This window comes from Equus quagga, chromosome 6 (genome assembly GCF_021613505.1).
Source record: "Equus quagga isolate Etosha38 chromosome 6, UCLA_HA_Equagga_1.0, whole genome shotgun sequence".
NCBI lineage: Eukaryota > Metazoa > Chordata > Mammalia > Perissodactyla > Equidae > Equus > Equus quagga.
In genome coordinates this window covers 104,220,627-104,235,886 of record NC_060272.1, presented here as the reverse complement: position 1 = coordinate 104,235,886, position 15,260 = coordinate 104,220,627, and positions in this window count along the sequence as shown.

Below are 15,260 nucleotides of genomic sequence, written 5' to 3'. Positions count from 1 at the left end.
TGAGTTATAGGTTCACAAAATCATTCATCTCTGCTTCTCTCCATATTATTCCACTTATTCCACAAGTACCTCCGCCCAATTTGTCAGACAGAACTCAGCACCTTCTGCTTCTACAAAATCCCATTACTCCTGTGTTCTAACACAGATGACGGAATCACTACCATTCTAGTCACTGTCTTGAAATCTCAGAGCCCTATTAAATTCATCCCTCTTCATAAACTTCCCTTCTTCACATCCATCGAGTTAGCAAAACACAGATGTCCTGCCTCCATGGATTTCCACGCTAGCCCCTCTAACTCTCATGACCATGAACCTAAGTTGCTCTTGGTGGCACTGCTGTTTTCTCCTACAGTCTCTGCCCTTTTCTGTTCGGCTGCACTATCCAAATCTCTCATATCACTTCTTTATCTCTAGCTTCTCATTTTTTGGCTCACATGAGGCTTTGAATTTTAATGACTCAGACTCAGTTTCTTGGTCTCCTTTCACCATCAGTTACACGGTTAACTGGGAAATTTCTGTATCTTATAGATCAAGTTCACAAAAGCAAGACTTGATTGGCCCATTCATATTTTCTTGTTATGCCACTAAGTTGATTGCTTATGGCTTAACTGCTTGTGAATGCTAAGTCTACCATGGCCTGTCTATTGGGGGATGAGAGGGGGCAGGATAGGCTGTAATTGATATCTCTTAAACAGCCCTATTGCACAGCTATTCTTTTCAAACTCAGATATGATCATGGCATCCTCCTGATCAAAACTCTCCAAGTATTTAATGACTACCCTACAAGAGAAGGGGAAAAAAAAGGTTTGCCTTACAAAATTTAATAGGAAATACTTCACCATTGAGAGATGTTTGTCACTGTGTGATTCATGAAATGGTAAGTAAAATGTGCTCACTGAGAATCTTTCACAACATGAAAACAATTTATAATAGAGCCTTCTATATTTATCCTATGCTCCAGTGTCTTGAATCCAGTGTCCAGGTCTCACTTTTAATTTACAAATGCGCTCTCCAAAGTCTCTTATCTGAGCTTCTGTTCTCTGTGTCTGGAATACTTTTTCCCTTGATATTTCTACATGTCAAGACCCCATCTACTAACCCCAAGAAGTTCAGACATGATATTTGCAATGCTGTTGCCCCTCATCACCCCAGCCAGAATTAGTCCCTTCTAGACACATATGCCCTCCCCGCCCTAAAAGCTCCAAGAAAGCAGGGGCAATATCCGTTTTGTTGGCCACTGTATTCCCACCACTCAGAAGAAAACTTGGCCTAGCAAATTCTCAATATATATCTGTTGAATAACCGTGCACCATATAACACATCATTTCTTCCTCATATGCTGTTGCAACACTGATCACAGCCTGCCTCAGACTCCATCCATTTCACTTCTTGTCTCTATCCCCTAATAGGTAGTGAATAAGAATAAGTCTTATTAATCTTGCATCTCTCATGCACCTAGAAGACTACTTTAAACACGCCAGATTCATGGTAAATATTTGTGAAATTGAACAGTTTAATGTATTTGTTCCTTTTGAGGTCAAAAGAAAGAGTTGGATCCAATAAGATACTTTTTTTCTTCACAAAGGAAAAAAAACTAACATTTGAGTCAGCTACACATACAACATACAAATCTCTAAAAATAATGAATAAAATTTAGGTTTGAAATTCCTTAATTATAACATTTTAAACTGAAATCACTATTTCCATAATAAGCAATTAATGTTGTTCTCATATTGCCAACTATTGCTGTAAGAATAAGATCTCCTCGACCTTCAAGTTGCAGATAAAATATAGGCTTTTTATTGCCAGAGAAATTATCTTATTTCCAACTTTGTCACCTTTCAGAAGGACTCTTTTCAAAATTTATTTGGAGTGTCCTATTACGATCAGCAAATAGAGGATGCTTGCAAAGACAATTGTTGCTTCAAATAATCATTTATGATAACTTTAGTAGAAAAAAAGTGAATTAAAAAAACTCTTTTACTCTCATTATCTCTTTGGTCAAAGATAACAGTGTGTGGAATTAAACTAAAAGTTTATGATTTTACTTTAAGGGTAAAAGAGTGTCCATTGCAAGAGAAATTAATTTTCCTTAAAAATGGAATCAAAGTTGAAGACCTATTCTTTGAGAACAATGCTGAGGACTGAGGCAAGCCATGAAGAAAGTATTCATACAAATTTACACAAGATAAAGTTCAAAACGTAGGGAAGAATAGTTCTCCAATATTCCATCCATGCACCTTAGTAAAGAGAACCATGTAAACTCTTCTGTCCTTTCAGGGAAGTTTTAGAACTTCTGTTCCTTGCTCCAGCCAACTCTCCACTCCTCCTGCCTCTGACTCACTTTTACGGGGCCATGTTTCTCTTCGGGTGGGGTTAATGTGCACTTGGGCGGCCTCACCTCTCTCCTAGGCCAGCGGTATTAAAGTTCAGGGGCACTGCCTTGACCTTGCACGTTCTGTGGGAAATGCAGACCAGGCAGGACCTGCTTTTGGGAAGCACAGCCAAGATCTGCTTGCTTGTTCTGTTCCAGCTCTTCTCCTGAACAATTAAGGTAGAAAAAGCCAGGCCAGCCTTTCCCTTTAGCCTGTCTTCAGTGCTGGGGGATTGAAGGGAGGCACCACATCAGTTTTCATTCCTTCTTTGCCATTACTAATGCTCACCCTTTGATATCCATCAGTGCCTCTCAACAGGGCTGTTAAAAGCATTTTCAGTGCATCAGTCTTCATTGTGTGAAACTGTTCTGAACATTGTAGGATGTCTCACTTCTCCGTTTCCCACCATTAAATTCTAGGAATGTCCCCAGACATTATGAGCACTAAAAAACACCCCCAAACATTTCCAAATCCTCCAGAAGGATGGTATCGCCCCTGCGTCTAGCCTCCTTTTGGTCCAAAATCAAAACTGAGCATGGCCAAACCTTAATCTGCCAAACGAATAGCAAATTATACATTGAGGTTGTGGTACTGGAGCCATTGCTGCCAATATGGCAGGATCAGTCAAGGAAATGTATCGTTTTTACTACCCTGAGACTGAGAAGGCACAACTCAAAAAATGCTCTTACCCCGCAAAATTCTAATGAAAATATTATCTCCACTTAAGGAGCAGATTTACCACTTCATAAACTCAAGAAATGGCAAGTGGAGTGTGTTCTTAAAGTTAAACTCTTCCAGACAAATGAGGGAGGCTAATCCTGACCCACCTCCCCTCCACACTCCTTACCCCAGACAACACACATGCAGAGAGAATGGCTCCCACTATAGATGAGTTATTTGCATTCATATAGACAGTTTTGACAGTTGGCAGAAAGGAAGGGTTTATTTGAGGGAAATATATACTGAAGATTGACTTTTCAGGCAAATGCTTGTTAGTGTTGCACTGCTCCTTAGGGGACAGGGGGGTATATCCTGAGGTTTATGATTTAATGAGGATTCTTGGAGAGCAGACCAAATTGCAGCCACAGAAAATAAATTATAGGAAATTAGGTCTACATCTGATCTGTTTTCCAGCACGCTAAGCTTCACTCATAACCTGTCTTTAGATTCATGTTTTCTGTAAAGACCAAATCTGCTTTGCTTATGAGAACCTAGCTCCTTGGAAACGAAATGTCTCTGGGTTGACACCCAAAAGTCCGGCCACAGATGAACCCAGATTATATTTGCAAGCAGCAAGGTATTGGGTTACCAAGTCCTTCCAGAGCATATTTGTTACAATCCTGTTGAAAATCAGTTGGCTTGGCAGTGAAGCTCTCATTTGCAAAGGAGAAAAGTGAGGACTGTGCCAGTGGACAGGGCTGTGGATCTAGCAGGTGTTTACAGGATTAGAAGACACTGGCTCTAAGTCTGGCTACACCAAAATTACCTGGAGACACTGCTGGAAAGCCAGCTTCCCTGGGTTTCACCTGTTATGGGCTGAATAGTGTCCCCTCTAAATTCCTATGTTGAAGCCCTAAACCCCAGTGCCTCAGAATATGACTATATTTAGAGACTGCGTCTTTAAAGAGGTAATTAAGGTTAAATTAGGTCTAGTGGACTCTAATCTAATATGACTGGTGTCCTTATAAAAAGAGAGAACTAGACCAAGACATGTACAGAGGGAAGACCGTGTGAAGACACAGGGAGAAGACGGCCATCTATAAGCCAAAGAGAGGGGCCTCAGAAGAAACTACCCCACTTCCACCTTGATCTCGGTCTTCCAGCCTCCAGAATTGTGATACAATAAAGGTCTGTTGTGAAAACTACCCAGTCTGTGGTACTGTGTTACAAAGACCAAGTTGACTAATACGCCCCCCTAGACACAGTGAGTCAGAATCTCTAGAGGTTGGGGGCAGGGGTGAATCTAACACACCAAGGTTTGAGAACCACCCACGTGGACTTCTTCTCAAAAGGCTAAAGGGTTGCCCCAAATCACCCATCATTTTGAGCTGTTCAGACTGTGACCAAGTGCTGTGCCCACTCCTGCCAAATAAACACTCTTAGGTGTCCATGGTGAAGTCTCTGCTCCTCCTCTTCCCCTTTGACTCCTTAGAAAATAATTGCCACTTTTTGGTTCTAGGAGTTTCAAAGGAACTTCTCTCTTCAGAACCTGCTTCTACCAAAGCTATTTGAAAGATAGCTCAAAGGGGTATTTTAAGATGATGTGACAATCTATTTCTTCAAGAAAAATGTAGGGAGAGAAGAGGATCAGGTCAAGCTGACCAAAGTGCTGGATAAGTGCTAAGAGATGGAGGGCTGAAGCAGCTCAGTGGCTCAAGGATTATATATTTAAGCAGGGGTGTCATGGGTTACTAGGCCTGAAAGTCTCCAGCTTTTTCTGGGGCTGCAGAGTCACAGTGTGCCAGTCTTCAGAGGAGGCATCTGGGAAAGCCATGCTCATTCTCCAAGGGATGATCACGGAAGATAACCCTGCTCACCCTAATTCATAAACACATAGGGAGTAGGGCTAAGGAGCTTGCAATATGTGCTCCAGCTTGAATATTTGCTTTTGGTCAACCAAAAGCCATGCAGGGACCCCTCACCTGCAGGGTTCCTGAGACTCTAAAATCTACCTATGGACAAGAGGGACACTTGCATGTCATTCTGTTTTAGCCATGGCTAAATGGTCACGCCTAAAAGGAAATTATGAAACCTCTCCTATCCCCACCATTTAAATAATCCAGTTGGTTCCCTGACATCATGTTTCAGGATTACTGCTCCCTGCCCCTAGATTTGCATCTTTGCATTTTATTTGCCTAGAAGCACATTTGACTAGCAATACCTCCTAAGTGGACAGAGGTACAAGTGTTTCTGTGGCCCAACCCTACCCCAATCACCACCATCTAATAACCTCTCACCCACGGGACTTCCTGGTCATGTATTCATTTATTAATTCATTAAATATTTATTGAGTACCTATTATAAGGAAGGCATTTGCCAAGCCATAGGGATACAGTGATGAACATAGCAGACTAAATTTCTGCTCTCATTGAACTTAATTTCTTGCAGTGGAAACAGACAATAAACAAGTAAATAAATACGAAGACAATTTCAGCTATGTGCCGAGAGAAAAATAAAGCAGAGTGTTAAAACAGTGCATTGTTCTCAAAAGTTTGGTCTCTAATCAGTAGTATCAGCATCATCTGGGAATTCACTAGAAAAGCAAACACTTAGGCTTCACTCAAGATTTTTTGAATCAGATGCTTAGATGATAGGACCCAGCAATCTGATGCACATTAACATTTGAGAACTGCTGCCGTAATAAAGAATGATGAAGGGAGAGTTGCTTTAGATTGGGTGGTCAGGAAAAACATCTCTGAGAAGGGAACATTTGAGCTGAGACCTGAATGCCGTTTGTGCTAGGACATGCCTGGTCTCGGTTTCCTGTAGTGGTCACTTAAGATTTCCTAAAGTCTTTGGTCTTTATTTCATGCTCTTCAAACACTCTCTGATTATAACTGCCCATCAAGGCTGGCTTCATGGATGTGTGACCTGTACAGTCACACAACTTCCTGCACTCAGAAGGACCCTGTACTTGGTTCAATGCTTTACTGTCACCATCTTGAAATTCTTAGTAATTTTATCTCTAACCTTGTGCTCTGTAGGTGGCATGCCATGGGACAATGGAGGATGCACATGAGAGAGGAGGTCTGGGCAATATGCCTGCTGTCCCGTTCACATACAGCATTTGCGCTGACCTATGAGCACAGAATTCTGGTGGACCTGCACTGCATGGGAGTTCAGTGACACTCAAAGCAGGTTAATGAAGCATATTATGTCTACGACTGAGTAAGCAGGGGCACCAATGGCCCAAAGAAGCCAAGCTTCCTCTTCTAACCAGAATTTGCTTCAAACACAGAGAGAAGGCAATGGTGTTCTAGCAAACAAGAACTACCAACTACTATCATATCTTTGCTTACGTGTGTTACTTCCTCGTATTAGCCAACCACTTATGCTGAAAACGATAGCATAAAAAGGAAAAGATAGGGCAACCCATAGTTCATTTTCCTTTCAGTTTCCTTACTCTTTAGTAAGGCAAAGGTGCAAAGTCTTGGTATAATCTGGCTTAATCAAGAAGTGAAACAAAGGCAATCTAGTTAGTATCATGCAGTCATGCAGCCATTGCACTGTTCTGGTAAGAACGAAATACATATGCATGCGTGAGCTACCAAATACGCATTGTGTAGTTTCGATGTTTCCCCATATGAGTTAAATGCTCTTAAATTTGCATTGAAAACTGATCTTGCACAATATAAGCAGTAAAATGCATGCTAATAATTTAAATTTTTAATTTTTCTTTACTTCAAACGACATTAAATAGCAAATAAAGAAGAGCATGACACATGGAGAAAAAGACCACGGAAGAAACAGTAATATTTACATTTTTGTTCCTCTAGTGGCAATGTTTTCCGGCTTTGTGAACAAGGGACCCCATAAATTACATAGCCAGTACTGCTTCCCCTTAGAAGTCTGCCCGCAGAGAGAGAAGGCCCACTCACCATGCTGACATGAGCATTCCAAGATCTAGAGCAGCTCCGTTCTCTGTCGGAAACGGGTCATTGAGGAGAGTATCCATCTCAGGATGAGTACCAGGTGGCACTATTATCACAAAAGTCCAGCAGCATTTGCATCAGGAAGGAAGATGGAAAGGAAACTTTTCTCTCCAGCTCATGCCCACACCTTATGATAGCAAAGCTTCTTTGAAATAGACATGTGGGTAGCTTCCAAGATCTGGGACAATGTGAATCTTAAAGAATTGCCAGTATTCTGTGAAACCGTTGGGCCAAAAAGCAAGGGATGTAAAAAGAGCTAGGAACCCACACCCATCCCAGAAGAACAAACACATGAAAATATTGGTTAAATGACTAGTGCTCTATCAGTGTACACATATCCCAGTAGGACTTGAAGGGACATTCAAATCATTGGAAACTATGAGACTTGAGGGTCCTGTCTTATTTTACCTTCTACTACAAACTCAAGATACATTTATACTTAAATGGAAATAAGTTCCCCCTTCTCTAATCCACTTCCAACTTGCATTGCATGCCTCTAACAACCAACCAACAGAGGAAAAAATGGAGTTCCTCTGACTTCGCCTGCCCGAGGTTCAACCCTGAATGCTAGGAGGGACCTCCATTTACAGGCAGTTCCAAGGTCTGGTGTGTGTCACCTCACACGATCGGACGCATCACTCCAGGCACTTCGTTCATGAGAAATCTGGGATCTCTCTCGCGCGTAGTGCCAGACGAGGCACAAAGGCTGCTTTCAGGAACTTAGGCAAGTTTATGAGGCTGAAAGCGCCAAGATTTCAGGGTTACAGCACTATCCCACTCATTTCTTATTAAGATGCTCCTTCATCATTGGAAATTCCTTTCAGTCCCAAATGATTTCAGTCTTGTTATTGAGCCATTAGTTAAAAGAAAAGTCTTAGAACCAAAATCCTCACTTCCCTATTGAAACCATTAGCTTTTGGAGATTGGATTTTACAAGTTGCCTAAATGGTGACCTTGGGGAATACAGTGTTCTATTAGGTGAAAACATGGATAACGGATTTATTCTTCACCCTCAAAATAAAGAAATAAATATCTTTTATTGATAAGTAATGTGTGGGAAATGTTCTGGAAGAGTTCAGAGGTGGACTTTCTCCCCTACTCTGCTACAAAATAAAGAGCTGCCTCTGGTACAGAACTCGCGAAGAGGCTGGAGGCCAGAGGGATGGGGGGAGCCCAGGCTCTGCCACTATCCAGCGTCATCTGCCTCCCAGCCTCAGCTGGCCCGTCTGCTTCTAACTCTCTTCATCTTCAAGGGACTGGACTAGATCAGAGATTTTTTAACTGTGCTCTGTGAGGTTCTTAGGAAAAAGGTTGTTAAGCTTTATTGAGCATAAAGAATCAACTAGGAAGTGTGTTTCATAATCCATATTCATAATCCTCCACCTCTGAGGTTGATTCATTAGGTCAGGGAGGAGGGAGGGCTCAGGAATGGAAATTACTAACAAGTTTTCCAGCTGATTCTGATGCAGGGTCCTGGAGGTGGCTCCAGAGTTTGGGAGTGAGGGGGTGGATGTGAAAAAGGCCCTCCCCTCTCCACCCCCACAGCAAGGAAAGCAGCTCACCTTTCCTCTGTCTAACGATTAAGTGCCCCACAAGATCTAGCTTGACAAGAGACTCATTGCGTTGGAAAGCACAGGACTAGATGTCCTCTAACGCTCTGTGCAGTACCAATGTCTAGGATTCCAGGAAGCCCACGGTGAAATGGACTCAATTTGCAAGAGGTCATATAGTTCATCAATAGCCTCCATTCATTCTATGGGAAACCTCCAATGTGAGTCAGAGAGGAGACACATCCCCCTCAGATTCCAGGGCAATCATCACACAATTCCTCTCCTATGATAGGCAAAACAAAGCCAGCTCACCTTTTTAAAAAATTATTTCAGATAATTAGTGTTGTGAGTTGAATTGTGTCTCTCCAAAAGATAGGCTGAAGTCCTAATCCCCAGTACCTCAGAAGGTGACCTTACTTAGAAATAGGGTCGTTGCAGTTATAACTCGTTAAGATGAGGTCATACTGAAGCAGGGTGAGCCCTTAATCCAATGTAACTATGTCCTTAAAAGAAGACAATGTGAAGACACAGGGGGAGAATGTGATGCAATGACAGAGACAGAGACTGGAGTTAGGCAGCTGCAAGCCAAGGAATGCCAAGGATTGCCAGCAACAACGAGAAGCTAGGAGAGAGGCATGGAAAAATCCTCCCTCGGAGCCCTCAGCAGGAACCAACTCTGCCAACGCCTTGATTTCTGACTTACAGCCTTCAGAACCGCGAGAGAGCAAATTTCTGTCATTTTAAGCCACCTAATTTGTGGTACTTTGTTACAGCATCTCCCGGAATCTAATACAATTACTAAATTTGCAAATGATAAAAATAAGCCTGGCAAAGCCTGCTCTTTTATCTTCATTTAATTTCCAGTGCAGGAGTGTGAAAGATTATCCAAACTCTGCCCAGCCGTGAGTGGGCCTTCCACCCATCAGCCTTCGAAAGCAACAAGGTTCATCTCTAAAGTGAGTCTTAATGTGTCATTAAGACAACCTCTATATCACCGCAGGCCATGCGGCCCCATCACTCAGTGTGCCTCATCCTTTCACAGGAGAGGTCATTAATTGGTTTTGGGCATAAAGTCAAAAAGTGTTTTGAAAAAATGTTTAAAAGGAGTAAATGATCTCCATGTAAAAGGATTCCATGTTCCTACGGGGGCTGGGAAACATTGTACATTCTGAAGTTTCTGTGGAAATAGGTCACATTTCCATTTCCCTAAAAAGAAATTGCCATGGGGCCTGCCTCATGGCAGAGCGGTTAAAGTTATGCATGCTTTACTTCTGCGGTGCAGGTTCAGTTTCGGATCCTGGGTGCAGACCTACTCCACTCCTTAGCCATGCTGTGGACGCATCCCACATGCAAAGTAGAGGAAGACTGGTGCAGATGTTAGCTCAGGACTAATCTTCCTCACCAAAAAAAAAAAAAGAAAAAGACAAGGATTGGCAACAGATGTTAGTTTAGGGCGAATCTTCCTCACAAATAAATAAATAAATAAATAATAAAAATAAATTTTAAATTTTAAAAAAAGAACTTCCCATTTTAAATCTCATTGGGTACTGTGGTAATTAAAATGCCCTCTTAAAATACCAACCCATTGGCATTTATAAGCCACCGAGTTCAAATAGCCTCTCGTTACTAAGGAGGCTGCAATAAATTTAAACATATTTTTTAAAGTAGAATACATTTCAACAGTACCCACATTTTTATGAGGAATTCAAAGGGGGATCAGGTTTCACAATTAGGACATTAATTTTTATTCTGAAATAAAAGAAAATAAACAGGAATCTAATTTTAGTAAAACATACAATCAAATTTGATAAATATAATTAAGCATGGCATTTAGGTTTTACATGTCAAAAATGCCCATAATCTAATGTTAAAACCCTTTTTCATTTTGCTTTAAGTTTTAGAACTTTTTTCATTTTTAAACATGTCATTCATGTCTACAAGCATATAAGATAAAAAGTAAAAGGAATTCTTGGGGTCGGCCCAGTGATGTAGCAATCAAGTTCGCACACTCTGCTTCTGAGGTCCGGGTTCATCAGTTCGGATCCTGGGCCCGGATCCATGCACCACTTATCCAGCCATGCTGTGGCAGCCATCCCACAGATAAAGTAGAGGAAGATGGACACAGAAGTCAGCTGAGGGCCAATCTTCCTCAGCAAAAAGAGGAGGATTGGCGGCAGATGTTAGCTCAGGGTTAATCTTCCTCAAAACAAAACAAATAAATAAAATAAAATGGAAGGAACTCTGGTATTCCTACCATCTGGCTTGTGATATGGATTGTTAATTGATCAATAAATTCCCTGTAAGACCCTTCCCTGCTAGTTGGCTTTCTCCTCTATGCCCCCCACCCCCTGCTACTCTGAATTTCCTGCTTTAAGATTCCATAAGTGCAAACATGAGGCCTAGGCAGCTAGAATCACACTCAGATAAGTCACATCGTTTAAGGTGAGAAGTATTTACCCCTGCACCTTGATGTAAGCAAAGCTGTGACATAACCCAAACTATCAGAAGTATAAATTAGAAACAATTATTTCCATCACAAAAGCGATCATGATGAATCTCTCTGAAATAACACATGACATTAATATACTTAAAATTTGATTCAACTACCAAGAATTCTTTTCCCATAAAACTTTTAGGACCTCAAGTAACACATAAATTGAGGTGAGATGATTCATGTTACATACATACCCATTCATTCAACAAACACTCATTGTGTATACCCACCATGTGCCAAGAATCACTTGGCCCTAGGAACACAGTTGAATAAGATGCAGACCTTACCATAAAAATATTTCATACAATCACATCTCATAAATGAGTACAACGGAAGTGAAGGAAATGAACAATTGCTTGTGGAAAGTAAACTCCTTCACAAAAAGCACTAGGTTTCACTAATGGCTGCATGAGGTTTAGCCTCATTTTTATCGTTCTCAGTCCCCTGCTTTCTTACACAGAGAGATTCTGAGTCTAGGCCCACCTGCATATAGCACAGAGAGCCATCCCAAAAGGAGGTTTGGGGATTCTTGGAATGATCCAGGAATGTCAAAGAGCTACAAAACTGAAGTCTCTCCAGTTTACATGGTCATCATAAATCACAGTAAATTTTACCTTAAAAATATTTTGATTGGTAGAGTTCTACAGCTGGACTAGATCCAGTTCCAGTAAAGAGTGTTAAAACTTTAACCATATAAACATTTTCAGTTCATCAATATTTATCCTAACAATTACTCCATCCTTCTCATTCCCAACATACACTCATTAAAATAAATCTTAAATTGATTATCTTGTATGCATAACCAGTTGCTAAAAGATATGTATATCTGTTTTGATTTCAAGCAACAGAATCAGTTCTGACTAATGTAAGAAAAAGAGCAGCAATTTTTTGGAACTGAAGGAATAGTTGACTAGTCAAGGCTTGAGAAAGATAGACATCAAGACATCCTAGAGTCTCCATAACTACGCAGAAGTCTTCTCTAATGAGCTCGTGTACTCCTAACTTGGCTCCAAGGAGCCCTGGGCTCCTGACCATCCCAGTCCATGTTCCAGATTTCCAGGAGCAGGAATCTAGTTGGCCCAGTGTGACTCAAATGCCTACCCTAAGATCGATCAAGGAGCAGGTTTATTGTACACAATGACAGAGAGAGAATAGTTGTGGACTGAGAAGTTGTCTTTTGCATTAAAGTAAGTTTTTAAAATATTTACCCTCTTTAAAGAATTAAGTTTCTTAGTTTACTAGATTGCTTCTTTTCTTATTTAAGGCTTATCCTAGGTATAAAACAACAACTATGGGAGCTGCTTGGAAGCAAGGTGGGGATCAGGAAGGTGCGAAAGAAGACGACGAGCACGAAATACAACTGAGCCTGTACGTTCATCTCAACATGTAACAGCTACTTTGTGATTTGTTCTTCTTCTTGTGGACACGGAGAGCTCAGGAAAAGTAAGAGTCCCTTAGAGGCACAAACAGAGCAGAATTCTAGAGTCAAGGGGACAGAATGAGGTTTACTCCAAAAGCCCTAACTAGAGCATTACGCCCCATTAAAAATCGCCAGCAGAGTGATTCCTCAGCATCAGCACCTCCTGATGTTTCCAATATTGCTCTAACGAAAGACATTACCTTTCTTCATGATTGACAAAAACCAAAAACAAACCAATAAAAATCTTTACTCCAAAAAAAAAAAGGATGAAGAGGAAGCAAGGATTCTGGGTTAACATACAAAGACCGTCTAAATATAGAAATATACTTCTTCAAGAAGCAAACACATCTACTGTTTCTTTCTGTTGGAAAGGTTGCTTGATGAGCTCAGTTTTGAATTACATGAAAAGACATACATAGAGAATACTTTGAGTCTAATGAGAAATGTCAAATGGAAAATGTAACTAAAAGAGTCTTGCTCAAAAAATCCCTGCTGATGAAACCTGAAATCAATATTGATGAATTTGGCTTGCCCCGTGTTTGCTGAGTGGAATGAACTGGGTTGGTAGGAGAAGTTATTTTAGCTGTATTTCCTTGGCATGCAATAGAGTTTTTTCAGCATTCCTCCAGCCACACATGTGGCATACATTTATTATTTACAATACATACACAGGAAGCGCTTGATTGATGAGATAACCCCCTTTTCGGAAAGATCTTTTCCAAATGGGGCTTTATACTGTACGTGTTAAATGAAGTATCATAAACTCAGTAAGATATACTTTTTCACCCTAGATTTTATTTCCGATAAAAATATTACAAAGGCGATTGTTTTTTGTAGAAAGTAGGTGATGTAAAATATGGTTACAGATAAACATAGATTGTGCCTGTATATTTTTCTCTTTATATGCTAAGGCTTTGTGTACAGGATGTATACAAACTTACATAAATAGGAGAGCAGGAGAGAAAGAACAAGCAAGAGGGGAAAGACTGCAATTGGGATGGTTTCTGGATAAAATGCAATCATATAGAGTAGATTGGTGTACTCACCGAGGTTTTAATCCATACTTAGATATTCATATTGTGCTATTATGTTGAATAAGAACTATGAAGATTCAAAGTGGCATCAAAGGAGTTTTGCAAAGGTTTTAAATTTAATTTTGAAACACTAGTATTGCTCTAATACGAACGTCCACATTTGGTGTTGGAAAGTAAATTTTGCTTTTAAAGGTGGGAATAACGTACAAGACAATGTCAAATTCATATCATTTGGTTTGGTATGAGTTATTGCTTTAAATCTGACCACATCCAAATATAGTTCTGTCCTGCTATAAGACTCTTTAAGAGTCTTATATTACATGTTTTAAAATTTTATATATATAAATTTTGCTGGGAATTTCCTTTATTAAAAAATAACTCTTTCCTTGCCAAATCATCACATTATAGGCTTCCTTTCAATCGTATTCCCCAAGAGTACATTTCATCGACAATTTGTATTCACAGAAAGAAAATATTCATATTTATTATATATATGTGTATTAATATGTTTACTTATCTCTAATTTATCTATATTTATATGTATAATATATAGTCACATACAGTCATGTGTCGCTTAACAATGCAGATACATTCTGAGAAATGCATCATTAGGCGATTTTGTCATTGTGCGAACGACATAGAGTGTACTTACACAAACCTAGATAGTATAGCGTACCACACATCTAGGTTATACGGCACTGATCTTATGGGACCACCATCGTGTATATGGTCTGTCACTGACTGAAACATCCTTATGGGGTGCATGACTGCATATTCCTTTATATAGAGAGACATGTCTGGGATTGTATGTAATTTGACAAAATAATAATAAACAGTCAACATATATCAGGCACTACTCTAAATGACTTACAGATATTTACTCATTTTCTGTGCATGACAATTTTATAAGACAGGCATAATAATAGTAATTGTTGTTATCCTCCTTTTACAATGATGAAACGGAGGCACGCATAGGCTTTGTAACGTGCTTTAGGTCTTGCTCTAAGATGGCTGAGCCAGGATTCATACCCAGTCAACTAGATGCGGAGCCCGCATGTTCACCCACCACACTATAGAGCCGGGGTCAGCAAACTTCTTCTGTAAAGGGCCAGAGAATACATATTTTAGGCTCCAAGGGCCACAAACTATTTCTGTACATATGCTTCTTTTTTAACACTCATTTTTAAATGCTGCTCATGAGCCATTACAAAAACAGGCCATGGGCCAGATTTGCCCTGTGGGCCGTAGTGTGCCAACCTCAGTTTATTGCCAAATTGTCTCACACAACAATTTGAAAATTGCAGTAAATGTAGACAAAATAGCTTTATTTTTGTGGACAAATACTTTGTTGATGGCATAGTTTCTTCCAAAGACTCCCTGGTCATGCTTTCCTGAGACATGCCTTCTCCATTTTTAACCACCCATAGGACAGAGCTTCTGATGGTCCAGTTCTTATAATGAGACCCCACCTATCCAGTCTCAATTGATTGGTCTGAGGTGATCATGTGACCTGATCTGGGTCAGAGAACTGGGAATTCTTACATTGAGTGATATACTTAATCTGTTCTGCATGAGGGTCTGTATCAAATGAAATAAGTTCTTTCTCAGTGGCCGTGTTTTCCACCATGTTAACTGGAGAAATAGGAAAAGCCAGTCTTCAAAGGGATAAAGTGAAGTCAACCGATGGAGAAGAGCAGAGATGACAGAGGGAGAAAGAATCTTGACAGCGACTCCT